The sequence below is a fragment of the Python bivittatus genome, unplaced genomic scaffold, assembly GCF_059951505.1.
Source record: "Python bivittatus isolate LINGU-HERP-01145 unplaced genomic scaffold, Pbiv_v1 ctg000020_np1212, whole genome shotgun sequence".
Taxonomy (NCBI): domain Eukaryota; kingdom Metazoa; phylum Chordata; class Lepidosauria; order Squamata; family Pythonidae; genus Python; species Python bivittatus.
In genome coordinates, this window is record NW_028277030.1 from 58,256,393 (window position 1) to 58,275,882 (window position 19,490).

Here is a 19,490-nt window from a genome sequence, read left to right on the forward strand (position 1 = left end):
TATTCTGGGAGCCTAATAATTATAAATTATTGATTTTCATTATATTCCATAACTCTTAGTTATTTCATAACTATAACCATGTTGAAAATGTTTTCATAAATCTGAAATAAAGAAATGAATAAATGCATTTTCTAGAGAACTAATGGGGGAAGGTTATATAATCCCATCTATTATTATTATTATCATCATCATCATCGTCATTTTTATTATTGCAAATGTCACCTATGTTCATATAGCCTTTACACAGCATTGGTTATCTTGCTATTTGCAGCATACCATACAGTTCTGCTCTCAGGCAGACAGCTGACACATTCTTAACTATTACTGTTGCCCATTAATTACTTTAAATTCATTATTAGTGAGCAAGCCATGTCAGAGCTAAAGGACAACTCACATTAGTTTCTGATTCCCCCTGATTCAGTTTATGGAAACATGTTTTAAAGGACTGAGCGCTTACAATTTCTTTGCCATTACCCATGGAACTATGAGACCATACTTATGCAGAGAAGATCATATAGCTAAGAACTCTAAAATAAAGGTACATTAAATCATTTTAACAAACTTACAGAAATCTCCTTAGTAATAATTAGTTCAACCCAAAGTACAAATTTCAGGGACTGACTGCTGCCACCAGCATAACCTTAATGGAAATAACTGCAGAGCAAAGTTATCAGTGTGTCATGCTCAGTGAACAGCTCATTGTCCATCTGCTGCAATTCAGTACCCTAAATATGAATCAAATGCTCATGTCCACATAATTAGCAGGTATCCAAACCAATTAAAAGGCATGTAAATTTTAAATTCTCAGTGTTACACCGTATTATATCAGTTATATTGTGACATTATGGGTTAAATAGATCTGAATGTACTACTTATCTATTTTTCTTCTGGAATCAATGAGCTATGCAGTACACATCAATTGAACAGAAAAAATGCATAATGTAAGCTCCAAATTGTACTTATTGGCCTGCCCTAATAAAATCTAAAGTGTGGTGGGATATAATCATAGGAATGAAGTACTGAACCCTTTCCACCACCCTTATCTTTGTAGTTCATTCTCTGAAATCCCTTTTCTTTTAGCATGTCTTACTGTGGGAAAAGAATCTGGGAAGAGTAAATGCAAGGGCATTTCCAGGGTGTTACCTTACTTAGGAAACAACTGGATTCAGTGATAATTCATTATGTTAGCCCTTCAAAATTAGAAATATCAAAGTAATTAATAATCAGGATGTACCAACCACGGCATGGCCCAGTTGTGTTAACCTCAAATCCAGTTGTAATAACTTCTCTTTATGCAAGCCCTAATGGTTCATGATCAGTTCCTTCTTGTGCCTCCAATTTCCTTAACCAGCTGTGCTGCACTTGCACCTGGTCTCCATCCCATTCTTCCATTGCACCTCCTGATTTAACTGCAAATAACCAGCCTCAGACTGCCTAGGTTTCTCTTATACCAGCATGACTTGTCTTTCTTGCCTGGATTAGTTTCATTCTTGACTTGCAGCAGCATGTGTGCCAGTGAGGACTACAGCTGTGGCAATAGAAGAGAGAACTGGGAGGGTCACAGACAGGGAGACTGCAGAGGTGAACCTGCTAGGCTTCTGTTTCTTCCACAGAGGAAGGAAAGGAATTTAACAACCAGTTCACATGAACCACTCCAAACTGGCTAGTCTTGGGCATGATGATGCGGAGATCAACACTCTGTCCATTACTTCATTGGCAATTTCTATCACATCTTATTCTTTGCCATCATTATATATACTTGACACCTGAGGAATCCCTAAAGCAGTTGCTAACAACAGTAGGGGGAAAAAAGAGTGCATTATTTATATTCAAATGTGGTGATGATATCCATATATTCAGATCAGAAAATGTTCATCACTATATCTTATCTTTGGTTTTATTGGGTAATATCATGGAAAACCTCTTAGTCAGATCTCACCAGGAAACAGCATTTTGTAAAAAAAATTACAGTTTAGTTTTCAAAGATGTATATTTAGAATTCTTCTTATTTAGAGTGCTTTAATATAATAAAGCATTTTAAACAATTTTTCTCAGGACTTTATGTATGAGCGTGTGTGTGTGTGTGTGAAATCTATCTATATCTATATATCTATATCTAGGATAATAGTGCAGATAAATGAAAACGCATGGCTTCCAAACCACCTGTCCGTGATTTGGCAATGGTTTAGCACATTAAGCACAGAAGACATTTTATTTTTGACTGTCATGATTCATGAGTATAACTTTAATTTGTACTCAGTTAATTTAGAGTTATATTAATCTACCCTTTTAATGATATGTCAAATTATGAACAGGCAGTTTGGAATTTGGGCATTCATGGGAGAAATCAGTAGATACATGCAGGGCATTAAATGCAATGCTAACCATTTTTAAGACTGATGCATAGTATCTTATATGTAGGTACAGTAATACAATAATGGATGTAACACTATTCACATATTACTATAAGGGTAGTAAAGAACATAATACTCTTGAACTTTGAACAGGAACAAGAACATGCATATAGATTTTGAGTTTTTTTCACAGCCAACATAGTTGCTCTTGTTTTATGAGACTGTATTGAGACCTATATATTTATGGAACTTATAAGTTCCAAATTTAGCTTTTTATCATAGAGAGCATCACATAATAGGAGACTATTACATCCCCCACTGTATGCTGAGATTGCATTATTTTATGGTGCATTATGTGTCAGATATTTGGTAGTTGCCTGACTGAAAGTGATTTTTCCTACAAAGTTCTTTTAAGAACAATTTCTTAAGAATAAAAGCAGTAGTGATAAAAAAAATTCTAGCAAGTGAATTATTTTAAATTTAGAATCAGTAGAGTGATTCTAGAGTACAGTAGAGTGGAGTCTCTCAGAGCCTTTCAATGTGCTGGAGAGGTGTTTCCTCTGTAATAAAGAGGGAGTCTGCAGTTGTGAGTTGTTCATACAGTAGTTGCCCAAAGCCTTATCAGTCTGAGAACCAATTCCATAGTATGTTGCTTTAAATTATCTCCAACTTCACTATTATAACAAAGTTACTTAGCTATTCACTATTGTTATCCGTATTCCATTTGATCTATGCATCTCATGAATGATAGGGACTTTTGATTTTAATAGCTGCAATTTATTATTCCAAAAATGGAAGTCCAACAATTATTTGATTGGTATTTGTCCTAAGAAATGTTGAGTTATAGTTCAAGCATCATTCACATTTTTCTTCCCCCTTCCCTTTTTTTTTTTTTTTGGTTCCTAGATTCTATTCATGTTGACTGATGACGAGTTCCTCAAAACTTGCAACTTGCAGCTATTATATAAATCTTTGGTTGTGCTAATAAGGAGATTGTCTAAGGCTTTTTTTTTTTTTTTTGGAGGGGGCCAACAGTTACTGTTTTTTTAATTTAGAAGGCAGAGATTGTTAATAGTTAACCTAAGTTGTAATAATAACTATCTTGATCCCAGTTGTTTATTCATAGTTTCCTTTTAACTGAGAACCTATCTTATATATGGTGATATTTCTGCATATAAACTAGGAGATCTTTAGTTGCTGGTCCAATTTATATCAGTCAGTTTTACATCACCCTTCCATCTGAAATAAGGATTTGATCTGTTTTGGATTACTAATGTGTAGATGACAGTTCAAACATTTACAGTGCTGTATCGATGCTTCTTGCTACTCAGCAGTTCTGAGAAATTCATGGATTCCATGTTGCTCACTGGCCCATTCTCTAAAATCATGCCACTGAGATTTGATGGCCAGCCAATTTTGAGCAGTATATATTTAAACACACACACTGAACGTGATTTGTTATTATTTCTAGCAGAAAAGTCAGAGGAGTAGATTTTTACAACTTAATTCCCTTTAATTTTTAATTATTGTTTTTTTTATTTTTATTCCACAGTGGGATCTAGTGCTTGAAAAGGTTGCTGAGCTCTAGCAACACACTGACTTCACACAACACACTAAACCATAAACCTCATTCAAAAGCACAGTTGCTGGGTTCACATAACATGTTGCGCCTAAACAAATTAGACATAGTATAGCTTAACACAATGGACTGTGTTCATACCACAAGGTAAGATAGTGGCTGGGTTTCTAAAACAAACAGAGCCACAAAGTACCCAATCCTGTTTAGTCTAATCTACCATGTTTTGCAATTCCAGTGACTATCTGCTGTCCAGGATTTCAGAAAGGAGTTTTTCCTAGCAATATTTGGAAATTCTAGATTGCACCTGGAATTTTCTGATTGCCAAGCAAGTATTCTATTTGTGGACTGTGCCCTAAAGTAATCTTTAATGGTGCTTTCAAGGACAGCAAATGAAAGAGTTAACAGAAAAGGATGGTTTGCAAAAGTGATAAAAAGGAACATTGAAACACATTGGAGGCTATTTAAGAACAACATATTAGAGGCACAGATGGTCTGCATACCTCTGAACAAAGAAAAAGTAAAAAGAAGAGAGTAAATATGCCATAGTTAAATTCAGAACTTCATAAGTTTAAAGGGATATTGTCAATTTAAATCACACCTCTTGAGGAAAATTTGTTACCTGCTACTGTGACAAATAACACCCATGAATGCAGAAGCTAAAATAAATTGTCTTTTAAAATGCTCTTTTTATTGCTTTCTGACTTTGGCCAAGTTCCAAATCACTTCGCAGTCAGTGAGATTCTGCTATTGGATCATCTTTGTTGCATCTCCATGTAGCTCTTTTTTTTAACCCAACAGTTTAATTTAAGAGTATAAGGCAACTTCCTTTTCAATCACCTTTCTCAGTAATTAAATGTTGAGTCTTGTCTATTTTTACATAGATCTCCTAAATCAAGGGAGTGGATTCTTCAGTAGAGCTTTTATACGGTACCTTATTTGGAGTATGAGAAACATATCTCACTTATACAGGGCCTTTCTATCAAAAGATCATTAAGACTATATTAGATGATAATAATACCACCCCCCCAAACACACAAAAACCTGAACTCAGACCCATCTTTAGTGGCCCTTAATCCAGTGGATGGGATTAGAACATGCCTTCTTTGAGTTTTCTGGTCCCTTGGCAACTGAGAGCTACTCAAATACAATTTAAAATATGTATTTAATTAGTTTTAAAGGATTTATGACATTATTACTGGCTCAACGCCAGGTCAGTTAATAACAAAGCCCCCCTCATATGTGATTTGATCATGGAGGAGGGGGCAGACCTGGCGTGTATTACCAAAACCTGGCTGGGCCCAGAAGGAGGAGTAGCTTTGTTGGAAATGTGCCTGGCCGGGTTTCGGGTGTGGCACCAGCTGAGATGCCAGGGCAGGGGAGGTTGGGTGGCTGTGATCATCCGAGAATCTCTTGTGGCCTTCAGGGGCCCTGCTCCACAAGTAACTGGTGAGACCCTGTTTTTCAAGTTGGGGGCCTGTGATCAGTTGGGGTCTTCCTGCTGTACCAGCCTCCCTGCTGGGTAGTGACCTCCCTACCTGAGCTGCTGGAGGCCGTCTCGGGGGTGGTGGTGGAGTCCCCCAGGCTTATGGTTCTGGGGGACTTCAATCTGCCATCCCTGGGATGAACCTTGGAGGCAGCCTGGGAGTTCATGGCCACCATGACGGCCGTGGGCCTGACTCAGATTATTCAGGACCTGACTCGAGACAGTGGACTCACACTGGATTTAGTCTTCTTGTTGGAGCAGTGACAATGTGACCTGAGGGGACAGTTACATCTTTTCCCGTTGTCATGGTCAGATCACGCCTTGGTGGCCTTGAGGTTCTCGCATGTCGCCCTCCTTCACAGGGAGGCAGGACCTATTCAATCGGTCCACCCCTGGCAACTGATGGACCCATTAGGGTTTCAGAAGGAGCTGGGGGTTATCCCTGAGGACTTGCTGCATGGTCCAGCAGAGGCTCTGGCTGCTGCCTGGAATAGGGCAGCGGCCGGGGCCTTGGACAGGATCACGCTTGGGTGGCCTCTCTTGCCCATTCGAGCCCGTCACTCCCCATGGTTTACAGAGGAACTGAGGGTTCTGAAGAGGGTTAAGAGACACCTGGAGCGCCACTGGAAGAAGACAAGGACTGAACCCAATTGAACACAAGCTAGAGCCACGGGTAAGGCCCACCTTGGGTGGTAAGAGCGGCAAAACGTCAGTATTTCTCTGCTCTTATTACATCCGCAGAATGCTGCCCAGCATCCCTGTTTAGAATCACCCAATCCCTGTTGGGGAGAGGGGGTTCAGAAAATCATCTACAGGGCCATGCTGAGGAATTTTCTGGGCATCTGCAGGATAAAGTCACTCGGATCCATTCTAAGTTGGACGCCGAGCGTGAGGCATGGTCTGGTGAGATGCCCGGGGGATGTCTTTGCCAAGTTATCAGGGACCAGTTTGATCCTGTTGGTCCTGAGGAAGTGGACAGAATCCTCTGGACTGTAAATGCCACTATATGTCCTTTAGATCCATGTCCCTCCTGGCTGATGAGGGCAGCCAGGGAGGGGACATGTGGTTGGGTCCTGGCAATGGTTAATACATCCTTGAGAGAGGGGGTGTTCCTGGTGTACCCCCTCCTCAAGAAACTATCATTGAACCCTACTGTTCTAGATAATTTTCATCCAGTCTCCCACCTCCCCTTTGTGGGAAAGGTGGTTAAGAAGGTGGTGGCATTGCAGCTCCAGAGGATTCTGGATGATACGGATTATCTGGACCCCTTTCAGTCAGGTTTCAGGCCCGGATATGGAACAGAAACAGCACTGGTTGCACTTATGATCTCTGGCGGGAGCAGGATGGAGGTGGTGCATCCATCCTGGCTCTCCTTGACCTCTCAGTGGCTTTCAATACCATCAAGCATGGTATCCTTCTGGACCAACTCAGGGAGTTGGGGATGGGCAGCGTAGTCTTGTGTTGGTTCATGTCCTTCCTCCAAGGTCCCAGTTGATGTTGAGGGGGAGGAGAGATCGGACCCACATCCCCTCCTTTATGGGGTGCTGCAGGATTTGGTACTCCCTCCTCTCCTTTTTAACATCTACATGGAACCGCTGAGTGAGATCATCCGTCTCCATGGGATAAGGTATCATCAATATGCCAATGATACTCAGTTATACATCTCCAACCCCGGGGGAAGTAAGTGATGCTGTGGCTGCCCTTTCCAGGTGCCTGGAGGCTGTGGGGGTCTGGATGGGGAACAACAGGCTTCAGATGAACCCTGGTAAGACGGAGTGGCTGTGGGTTAATGGCCCCTCGGTCCCTAGGAATTTGCCATCTTTGGTTCTGGATGGGGTTGCACTGCCCCAGACGGGACCCAGTGTGTAATTTGGGGGTCCTCTTGGACTCACAACTCCTGCTTGAAGAGAAGGTGGCAGTCGTGGCCAGGAGGACCTTTGCACAACTTCGTGTTGTCCGCCAGTTACTCCCTTTCCTGGACCGAGGGGCCCTTCAAACAGTCACTCGTGCCCTGGTCACCTCCCATATAGACTATTGTAATGCACTGTACATGGGGCTACCCTTGAAGAGTATCCAGAAGCTTCAGCTGGTCCAGAATGCGGCCGCGCAGGCGATTTTAGATGCATCAAGATCAGCACATATAACACCTTTGCTCCGTGAGCTGCACTGGGTGCCAGTTTGCTTCCAGGTCCAATTCAAGGAGTTGGTTATCACCTTTAAAGCCCTACATGGCATGGGTCCAGGGTACCTGAAGGATCTTCTCATCCCATTACATCAACCCGTCCCACCTGATCATGCAGAGAGGGCGTGCTACGGACCCAGTCTGCAAGAGAATTTCATCTGACGGGGTCCAGGAGGCGAGCCTTCTCTGTAGCAGCCCTTGCCTTTTGGAACACTCTTCCCCCAGAAGTGAGGTTGGCCCCTTCCCTTTTAGACTTCAGAAAAAAAACTGAAGACCTGGTTTTGTCATCATGCACGGGGTGGGGATAGGAATAGTCAGTTTTGGGGTTGGCTGGTTCCCTAGTCTTCTCTTTGACCGATATTATCTGGTCCCAGGCTGAAATAATATCACCATCTCTTGGATTTTATTGTATTTAATAACTGTATTTCATATTTGTATTATTTATGTTTTTACTGATTTTAAATTGTTTTGTTGTGAACCGCCCAGAGTCCCTCCTTGTGGGGGAGTTGGGCAGTGATATAAATTTGACATATAAATAAATAAATTACAAAATCATATTGTATGTTCACTCATCTTTTATAATTGTTATATTAATAATCACTATTAGACTTTTGATCATTATACTATTAATTATTATTGCTATAAAGAGAGGTTATTCTGACTAAGGTTGCTAAGAAATTTAAAATTCACATTTCCAATTACTTAAGAAGTCTCTTAACAACCTGAAATATAAGCCAAAGATATAGTTTAAAAAAAATCCATGCCATTGTAAGGGTCTCCGAGTTGTTTCTGTGTCTTAAGAAATTTGTGTTTTGCAGTGCCCCAGGGTCTATGTAATAGAGGCCTCCTCTTCTGTCTTTTATGGCACGAAAGTAACAGTTTCCCTTTCTGCAGTCCTGGACATATCCTAAAACAGGAAATATTTTGGATTCGTTTTGTTTCTATTCTATTAACAATGGTTATGTCTCACATTAAGGTAATGGAAAACATGCAACATATAGTATTGTTTCTCTGATCTCCACACAAAGATGCAGGATGCCATACATTTTATCTCATTAGGATAACAATAAGAGCATGTACAAAGGATGGCATTGTTTTTTTCAGTTCCCTGCAGGAGATATGTAGTAGCTAACTTGTTCATTCAGCTTCTTTGACAGCAACTTTTGGGAATGTTGGAGGCCACTGTTGTGAAACCAGTATGGGAGAGGGCACAAGTGCTAGCTGACCAATCAGTGCAAATAGTACAGACAACACCTAGCCTAATGGAGCTGCAATGAGTGAAATAGAGTGTAAGAAAATTCAAAGCATTTGGCACTCCAGAAGCATGATAACAGGATGACATGCTGAATACAGCAGTACGTGGAGCTCACCCAGATATTGCCCATCCAATTCAGAGTATTCTGAAAAATGGATGAGTATCCCTTTGCAAGGTGTGTTCTAGGTAGCTTTAATTTCTCTGAAATGCTTCACATTGTAAGTCTTTCTTTGAAGAGAAGCACCCCCTTGAAGATCTGTTCATCCCTACCACTCACTTGATAAAACAAAACAAAGCAAAACCAGTAAAGCTGCTGTTTTCCTCCAGGAAAATAGGAAAACCCCAAAAGCTAATTAATGCCATATATATCTAGAGAGACAGACAGACAGAGAGACAAATATATTGAAATAAGGTGATGTATCTTACAATACGGGGACGCGGTGGCGCAGCGGCTTAATGGCGCTGAAAGTTGCTGGCCAGAAATGGCCGACGCTTCAGCGGTTCGAGTCCAGCCTTCACGTTAGCAGGGTGAGCTCCTGTTTCCTCCCCGGTTCCTGTAAACCCAACAGTTCGAAAACTCAAGTGAGTAGATAAATGGGTACTCTCACTTCGGTGGGAGGAAAAATGCTGGCGGCGTCTTGCAAAAAGGAGTCAGGAGCAGTTGCTGGTAAGCACAAAAAAAAAAACCGTGCGCGCCCAAAAAGGGCGCGAAGCAACAGAAACCCCGCCTCCTGCGCTCGCCAGCTGGGCTCTGCTCTAGGAAGGAGGCACTGGCAAACCACTTCCGAAACACCTTGCCTTGAAAACTGCAAGGACTCATCCAAGCAGTCACTGCAGAGTCGGTAACGACTGAGCACAGATAAAAAAAAAAAAATAATCTTACAATACATTAGTCAGAATAATGGCCATTCAATCTCAGTACACATAGTGAGTACAGAGCATGGCCTTGAAGGACAGAGGTAAGATTTGCTACCAAGGCAACAACAGATAAATGAGATTTGAGCACAGGCCAAGAAAGTGGTTTATAAAACCACCTCAGACAACACCCCCCCCCTTAATTCTCATGAAGATAAAAGAGGGAGGAAGGGAAGCACATTCAGAGTTACAAGAGTCTATAACTCTGGTAATAAACAGCTTTAGATCTGCCCAGTATCTGTTTCTTAATCTGGTCTACCTTATATATGATCTTTGTTTACTATGTAGGTCTTTGTAGCTGAAATGAATATAAAGACAAACATATGAAGAAGAATAAGATAATGTTGATCATAAACCTTACAAATCTGATGGAAATTCCATTTTATTGGAAGCCAGAAAGAACTGCAGTTGTAAACATTTTGTTGCTTGAAGCCTCAGCAGGAATACCTTCCATTCCCAGCTGTATGGATTTCCTCTGCTGTCTAGAAGACACTGTACCCAACACGCTATTTAAAAGCTACATTTAATACAATGGCCATCAGCCCTTAGGAAGCAGTTACCACAGAAACCCAGCAGAAACCAATTAGTCACATGGCTACATTATTTAAAATAACCCAAGGCATCTGCTGCCTTGTTCAACTTGCTTTTTTCTCCTTTTGCATATGACATAATGGAATTGTAAGAGGTGGCAAAGTCATGTGCTTTCAAATGCCAATAAATGCCCAGATATTGTTAGATTCATAATTTATTCTCTCTGCAGTATTCTGGGAAGGTAACAAAACCCTTTTAAATGAGTACACTGAATGTTTTACAACTTGCATTTTCATATTGTAGATAAAGAACAAATAATGTTTTAATTGTGATTTTCAGGTCAGGATCAAGTTCCAAATAATCCCAAAATATCTTGCATTGATTGTGGTTGCTTACCCTAACTGATAAGACTGTGTCATCCAAATGTAGAAGAGTTAACTCTCCCATATGTTGAGATGGGAACCTAGAAAACTTAAATCCATGGATTCTTTGTGGAATGGCAGCTGGAAAAGTTAGCCTGTGCTCATCAGTTCACAGGAGCTCCAGTCTTTTTTAGACCACCCTAGATGTGGTATAGTGCTGTCCAAGAAGGCTGCTCTCATGTAATTGGGACAGCCATCTGCTATTGGATCATTTACTGCTGGATCAGCAGTAAGTTAGTTATTCACAATTCAGCTAGAATAGGGCAGTTGTATTATGCAAATACAGCCCGTCCATAGTATCAACTTTACACAACATTAGACTTCTTTTACAGTGGGATTGGTTATTTTAAGGATAAATGGAACTATAGTCAGTTTTGATAGCGCAGTTAATGTTTTTGGAGGCAAAATAATAACCTTAGGGGGCTCTGTATACTAATATTGATTACCATTTGACCCATGAATTCTGAAGTAATGTGAAAAAGGCCTTATCATTTATATCTCTGTTTTCTAGTTCAGCGTTACTCAACCTTCAGTTCTGGGAGTTGAAGTCCACACATCTGAAAGCTGCCAAGGTTGAGAAACACTGTTCTAATTAATAGTATTCCAGCATTATTACAACATCAGAATGTTTATGCTGCTTGTATTATAATGCTGCTGTGAAGTCAAGTGACAGTTTAATAATTCAGCTCAGAAATCTCAGGTTATTTTGAAAGGCAGAAATGTACAGTCTTACTGTAGCTAAGTAAGATTATTGTCCTTTTTTGTTAATTCTCCTGTTAAGGATATACTATACACAAAATATCTATGATGTAGTAGAATGTATTTATCTCATTGTTGGAGTTTTGAAGAAAGGCCCATAAAACATTGTTTTCCTTTATGCTGTCATGAAATAAATAGGAAAGTACTGTGTATTTTCTTTCTGTGGTGACTGGAATGAAACACTCAGCATCAATAAAGTTAAAACTAAGTCCATAAAATAAGTCAAATAGTATTGAAAATAAAATTGTGTTAGAAATAGTTTTCACCAGTATTTGAACAAGTAAATGAACCATATTTGCAAAGATACAGGAAGAGGGCAAACTTTCTTCCCCGTTGTTTTTACCAGTAAAATAGTGTTTTTGCAATCTCATTTGTTAATTGGGAGACTAAGAACATCTTCACATAGTCTTTATAGTTGTTTGGAAACAGCTGCACAGCTCTGCAGTCCTCCAATGGCAGCTGTGTATAAGAGCTAAATAATTTTTTCTTCCTAGGTCTGTATCTGTTTATCAGAAACAGGAGTAGTTTTTTTCTTGCAATGTTTCATCTTTTTAGGGCTTGTGGACAGTTTGGTGTCTCATTGATGAGAACTCCTTGGCTTCAACTGCATGTTATTATTTCACAAGTTTTAAAAGGGAAACATGGCTTGGTAGTTCTGCAGTGCAGCAATTGCTCACATTTTTTTCTGCATATGATTAGACAGATGTGTACAGCATGATTTAAAAATGTGCAAGGGGGGAGTACTAGCACTTTATTGTTTTCCTCTTTTGTGTGCAGGGATGGTGTGAGGATTTTGTTCCTCCAAGAGCAATAGTAGCTCTGGATGATGCCATAAAAAAGATTTTGTTTTGTTCTATACTTCCTCAGTCTTTCAAGGTTGATGGAAGTGAAAACAATTTGCAACTTAGCTTCAGAAAGATTTTGAGAAGTTAGGGAATGGTGTAAATGTGGAAATGTCCTAGGATCTGATGTAATAAGTGGGTAAAGTTGCCACTTTTTTACTGATAGAAAAGAAAAGGAAAAAATGGATTACCCAAAAAAGAACAAAAGAAGACCACATATTTCAGATAAAAATTATATGTATTAATATAGATGCAAACACAGCTACATATTATTACATCTAACATACTCTCTGCCAGCTGCAAAAGAAATCTGAGGATTCTGGATTGAAACCAGATTTATGTTTTGCAATAGGGCAGTAATTTCCTCTTCCCCACTGCACCACTCCAGCCATACATGTGCAGCATACATGTGCACCTGCTAAAGATAAGTTGTTTTATAAGAACATAAAGAGGAATATCTGAAAATAAATTGAGATTGCTCCCATGAGTGGAACTCCATTTACAAGAGAGGTACTGCCTGATCTAGATGAAGAATTCCTGCTATTCTCCTCATTCTGTAACCTACCATATTTAATAGGACCCTACAACTCTGTATGACATTTTCATGGGCTGGAATGGCTGTTGTAAGGAAGTTACATTGGAAAAATTTGTTTCTGTCAGCTATATAGCAGTATCATCTTCTCGTGATTTTTAACAACATACACAAATTTGCAAAATAAATTTGTCTCTTTTTTATATGGACTACCCAGTCTTGTTGACAGTCACTGTTCTAATTACAGACTTTAATAGAGAATCATGTAATGATTTAAAAGGGGGGCATTAGAGCAGGATACAAGCAAAACTCGGAATAAAGTATTACATAAGAAAGTGCTAGTTGAGAGAAGACTTCTTGCTGTTTCTGAGAATGGCTATAGAAAGTAATATATTTTTCCTTTCCTGTATTTGTTTCCTTGAAGAGGGACTTTACTGAATAGTGTGAATAAATTATAGATACCCTAGTGCATTAATGCATGCCTAACAATGCAAGGAGCATCAACAGCATCTACAATGCACGCTTTTGAGATGGAAGAAATAACTGAGAGTTAAATGAATTTTTTTTTTTTACAAATGTTACAGACTTTTGAGCTATTGCTGAAAAGGAAAGATCTGCAGAATATAGTGGTAAAAGTATGTAAAAATTCGAATTGCTAAGATACCAGGCATTAAAAACATTTGGTAATCTTGACTAGATCACATTGCTATTGGTAAAGATGGAAATACCTGACTGTGCTGGGGTACTGATGCCTCACTGTGCAATTGAATCTGATTATGTTATGTAGTCCCTGAACATACAGAGTTTTCACATAGTGTATTAAAATCCAAAGGTAATGAAAATAGGGCTTAACTCCGGCTCTGCTGTAGTTAAAATGACTTCACAGTTGATGCTTCTTTCATTTAAATTAACATTGAGAAAGGAGAAGCTTCTACAAAATCATTGCAGAAATAATGTGAGAAGAGAACAATGACTATTGAGTTAAAAATATAAGGGATTATTGTATCTAATGCAGTTGAATGTTTGACTGAACAGTTATAATAATTGCTACCAAGGTGTTTGAGCAGACACCAAAAAAATAGCTTTATTAAGAGGTATTAATGAGTCTCCTTTCTTAAAAAAAATCAGTGTTCCTTGGGAATTTGTTTAGAAAACAAATGTAATACATAATTTTGTAAAAGCTAGGTGATTTAGGAATCTGGCCATAGCAGATTTTAACAACAAAAGAAGTGAGCAGTGACTTTCTCAGTTTCACATTTCTATGTATAGTCCTATTTATTAGGAAGAGCTGGGGAAAAGGTTAGGGACCCCAGCAGTAGTGGGAAAATGTAGATGAAGAACTGTGTGATATGAGATAACTCTGTCAACAGAAGGAGCTAAAGCAAAGAGGCATTACTGTTTAGATAGATGGTTGGTTACTATAGCAGTAAAGATACCTGTCTAGAATAGATAATTATAATATCAGCTTGATGGGGTGAGCCAGTGGTGCCTGGACTCAGGGCTTTGAAGCCCAGTGGGGAAATATTTTAAATTTTCACTTAATGCACAAAACTACCTAAGACTGATTCCTTTATAAAGCCCCCTATAATAGCTGTAATTTACACTGTATGTGAGCCAAGCTTTTTAAAACAAAGCTGCAGAAACTATGTGGATATAAATGTAGCCAAAATCCATGCTTTGCCAGCTGGAGCAAAGAACAAACAAAAGGACTGTAAACTACGATATGACAGTTTTATTATCTTTGATTTTTCAGTAGTATATATTATAGTAGATCCCATGTCAATATAGTCAGATTAAAAGCTACAGTAACATGATTCTCTGCTTCAGTACAGGAAATCACATTTTACTTAGTTTCCTAATACATGTCTAAAAACACATGTTTCATTTTTCCCTGCTCAGAAGAAACAGTTGTCATGATAATTCACCAGGGAGTTTATTGCCTTTCATTTTTAGTATCAAGTTATCCAGAATAGTTCTACAAGCACACAAAATTTAAGCCCAAGGAGTCACGTTCACATTGTCCTTAAGTATTTTTAATGCTCTTTTTTTAGCAATCTACAAGATTCCAATGTATTATTTAAGATGTAAAGAATTTGTGTAAGAATAGAATTGCTGGGTCAGGCTATCTACCTATCATTTTTAAAAGCTCTTTGTTTTAATCTCATTTTCTGAAACATGACAAATTATATTTTCTATTAATATCTCCCCTTAATTAATTTAATTACAATAACAGCTTCCAGGAGGCTGCATTTTGATAGCTGTCCAAAATCTGTTTGATCTGAAATGTCTGGACAGAATAATTGTTAGGGCTTTCTGAGCTATTTTATGCTACATGAGGAAATCCTAGTATGTACTTTTAAATGACACTACTGTACTTCATTCAGTAGTAATGTGGGATTTCCTAGCCCTATCAGATAAGGAAGTTTTCTCCCTCTATTTCTCAAAATTATACAACATTGATGTTCCACCTGTTTTGTTTTAGTTGAGATTGTTACTTGTTACTTAAAGGGATTATACTTCTACATAAAGTATTGCTTTCTGAGGGACAAATCCAAAGCCTATTTTAATTGGTCTTATTCTAAGCAAATGTCTTGATCTAGTTATAGGACAATGTTGCAAGGCCAGGCAGAGAACAATGATGTGGATCTCATAGCCCTCCAATCATGCCGGCCAAGGCAAAATATGGAATAGTTACTTTTTTATTTTGTTCAAGACAGTAATTTTTCCCTCCTTTTGATTCCAGTAGAGAATTTTCTATGCAATCTGAAATAGGCAAGGAATCTAATAGTATTAGATGTAACATTTTTCAAGGCAAGTGAAGCACCCTTTGGATCTACTCCTTGAAGCTATGAAGCAGCTGGTGGAAAGCTTGGCAAGGCTGCCTTGAGGTCCTCCAGAAGTCATCTTGACATACAAGTGCATTTTCAGAAGATGCTCCTGCTGGAATAGCCAGGAATATGAAGATCCAAGGATAATGCTTGGTTTCCAGGGTCACCTTATCATCTAACAAATCACTATGGCACAATCAGTGCAATTTGCTTATAATTAGCATAGCTGATATAATGTGTATTTTAGGATAAGCATTCCATTTGATACAAAGCAACATGTCATGTAGCAATTATCAAAGAATATCAAATAAATGAAGCAATCTGCAGAATCACAGTGGATTGTGGATCTGATTCTTTATTTTTGTGTATTGGCATACAACTAACATAGCTATCCTGGATTCAGGGGGAAATTGAATATCTGTGCCCAGTTTAAACAAAATATGTGAGCCAATAATTGCACAGAGAATGCATGAATTCAATGTGCATGGATATTGTTTGCAATACTTTCTATTGTCTTAACATTTTTCTCCCTACTGGGGCAATCATTATAATGAGTGCAGCTGTATCCATGTAGACCTAGTTGTGTTCATACTTCACTTACCTACACAATTAAATAACTCAAATACTATATTAATGTTTGTAGCTCACACATCAGTTATTTTATTTTCTCAGAGCTAACTGTAATAAAATATGAGATAAGCAGATCAGCTCATTTGTGAATGGCCTTTAAAAGGAAGTAGTTGATTTTAACGTTTGTTGTTTTCTGGGTAGTTGCACTTGTGTACACAAAGAACGAAAATGCTCACACTACTTTTTATAGTTGTCTATTTACTTTTTGTGCAGATATTATTTAATTCTACTATGCATTGGTTTGCATGTACATTATGCACAATTTTGGATCTTTTCAATTAAAAAATATTTGTGAAAATATTTTGGGAGTCTTCAGAAGATACTTCCCTTCCCAATACATCAGAGAAATATGTGGTTTGAACAAAATTTATAGTTTCTGGGGAAAAGTTATTTCTCTATTACTTAAGGAAGTGCATATATTTCTGTAGTAAATCACAGGCCATACTTCATGTAGCAATTGGGTGTTGATTCGGTTGTTTAACATTCAGTTGTCATCATCATCATCATTTTTTTTTAGATTTTTCTATCCCGCCTTTATTATTTTTATAAATAACTCAAGGCAGTGAACATACCTAATATTCCTTACTCCTCCTATTTTCCTGACAACAACAAAACTTGAGATGAATTGGGCTGAGAGAGAGTAGCTGGCTCAAAGTCACCCAGCTGGCTTTCATGCCTAAGGCGGGACTAGAACTCACAGTCTCCCATTTTCTAGCCTTAACCACTAGTCTAAATTATGCCATTTCATAGCTGGGTTTTTTTGTTTTGTTTTTTTAGTTTTACCTGAAAAATAGGGCTGCGCAAATCCTTCAGAAAAGGTGAACCAACGATCATGATTTTACTATTCTCTAGGAACAAGTTTTGGATAGCTAAGCTGACTAACAGTATCAGTTCACAAAGATCAGTTCTTATTCTTTAGAGTTTGTTTTGCAACTCTCATAACGTTATTGTGTTAGTAGCATCAAAGCGCATTTCCTCCTCAGTGATGGTCAGGATCATGAATGAGCAACTTCTGCTGAGTTGAGGATCGTACTTTTTCTATGAGTGGCATGCATTCTCAGCAGAGTCAAGAAAAATTAGTATTTAATGTAATGTATATTTTATAGATATTGATTACTATATTAAAATAATATTTAAATTAAGAATAAATATAGCTGACAGGATTGCTCTCCAGTTACGTGTTATATGTTTTTCTGTTCCATCATGTTAAAAATTACAGTTTGGAGGCAACTTGTTTCTGAATCTCAAGTACTGTGCTCATGGCTTGTGCCATATACAGTATCCTAACTTTAGGCTGCAGTCACATATAACTGACTGGATTCAGTAGGCATATTTCTGCAACATAATAGGCTATCGTAAGCTTTCTTTAATAGTTGTTTAAGTGTCCAATGATTACCTACCAATGAATAAACCAAGGCAGGAACCCTCAGATAAGCAGAGGCCAAATTAATACAAAGAAAAAGGGCAGAGAACTGCTGTAAGCAACATGCAGCTCAGCTCTAAAATGCCTTGCCAGAAGCATAAAGAGGAATGAAATCTCCCTAGCAACCGATAGTGTATGGTTTTAATCAATATATTTTGTATACATTATTTATTGTTTTATATATATTTATACAATTTATCTAGCCACCCATCTCACAATACAGTGACTCTAGATGATGAACAAGGATTAAAACAAAAACAAAAACACACTATAGTAACACCCAAAATAAACATGCTTAACATATGCACAAGGTGTAAAAACTTTATACTTCTAGTTTAAGTCTAGAACCAATGGGGCTCACTTAAATTCCCAGCCCCAAAACCTTTCCCTTTGTGGAAAGGTATATTGAATTTTTGTTTTCTGAACTATGTTATTTGAATAATTGTGAGTAGTGATGCTTTTATAATCATGGCCTTCTACTGTGGACAGGTGTTTTGTTTTGTTTTGTTTTGTTTTGTGCCTTTGAATCAGTCTTGACTTCTGGCGACTACCTGGATGACTCTCTGCCGTTTTCTTGGCAAGATTTCAGAAGTGGGTTTGCCCTTGCCTTCTTCCTAGGGCCGAAAGACAGTGACTCGCCAAGGTCACCCAGCTGGCTTTGTGCCTAAGACGGGTCTAGAACTCACCATCTCTTGGTTTCTAGCCTGGTGCCTCAACCACTACACCAAACTGGCTCTCTGCGGACAGTTACATATGATTAAGTCATATGATAAAACTATGCTCTGTATGCAAAGTCCGCAGAGTCTTTGGGGTGCCTTACATTATATTGCTAGGAGAGAAGTGACTACTGCCACCCAAAAAGCCAGGAGAAAACCATGGTGTCCCATTTTCTCAGCTAGCTGGCCTGTCTTACAATTCCAACTATGATTTCTTTTAAGGCTGTGTAGTATGTACTTGTGTCCACTGGGAGTTACTTAAGGGTAAATATGTATAGGGCTGCCCTGATGGCCAAATATTTCAGAATAACTGTGCTCATATCTATAAATGCACAGGAGTTAAATTACTGTCAACTAAGGTGACATCATGTAAAATTATAGTTAAATCTTGTTTTTATTTGTTATGTTTGTGCAGAAGATGCAGCTAGAAGAGATGCTTAAAGTAGGAAAGCAATATATAAAACATGTTCATGAAAAATATTTTATAATAATCATAATTTGCTAATCATACATTTATAATCCAACCTTAAAAACGATATTAATAATGAAGCCTATTTATTTATTTATGCCATTTCTATGGCTGCCTACTTGCAGAGTGACTCTGTGTAAAGTACTTGCACGTCCCATAAGAATAATCTGGTGAATTAGGCATGTTAATTTTTTCCAAGTGAACCCAGAGGCACTTAGGCATGCTTAACTTTGGTAACTGTAATGATACTTTAACTATAGTCATTTTATTGAAAAAGAAAACTCCATAAACTCATTATTGCTCATTACACAATATAAATTGAAGCAATTAAGTTAAATGAAGAAAGATAGATTCTGTAAAAATAAAAGGCAAGACAATTTTTATTAGAAACATTAAATATTTATTATACAAATAACATTTTCAGTGTAAGTTGCCTTTTTACTTTATACTATTGTGCTGAATAATTTATTTTCTTTATTTATAAAGAAAAATCAGAAAACTGTGCCCAAATTGAAACAACGCATGGAGAGAGAAAAGTAGTAAATAACTGTATTACATAGCAACTGAACA

General features: G+C 38.1%; 1 protein-coding gene and 1 pseudogene across 4 annotated transcripts in view; both read left to right on the top strand.

Annotated features, from left to right (window-relative positions):
* SOBP (sine oculis binding protein homolog) overlaps positions 1-19,490 on the top strand; it is a 171,430-nt gene that overhangs the window by 66,497 nt on the left and 85,443 nt on the right. The window lies entirely within an intron of this gene.
* LOC148217064 (uncharacterized) lies at positions 5,133-6,112 on the top strand (annotated as a pseudogene).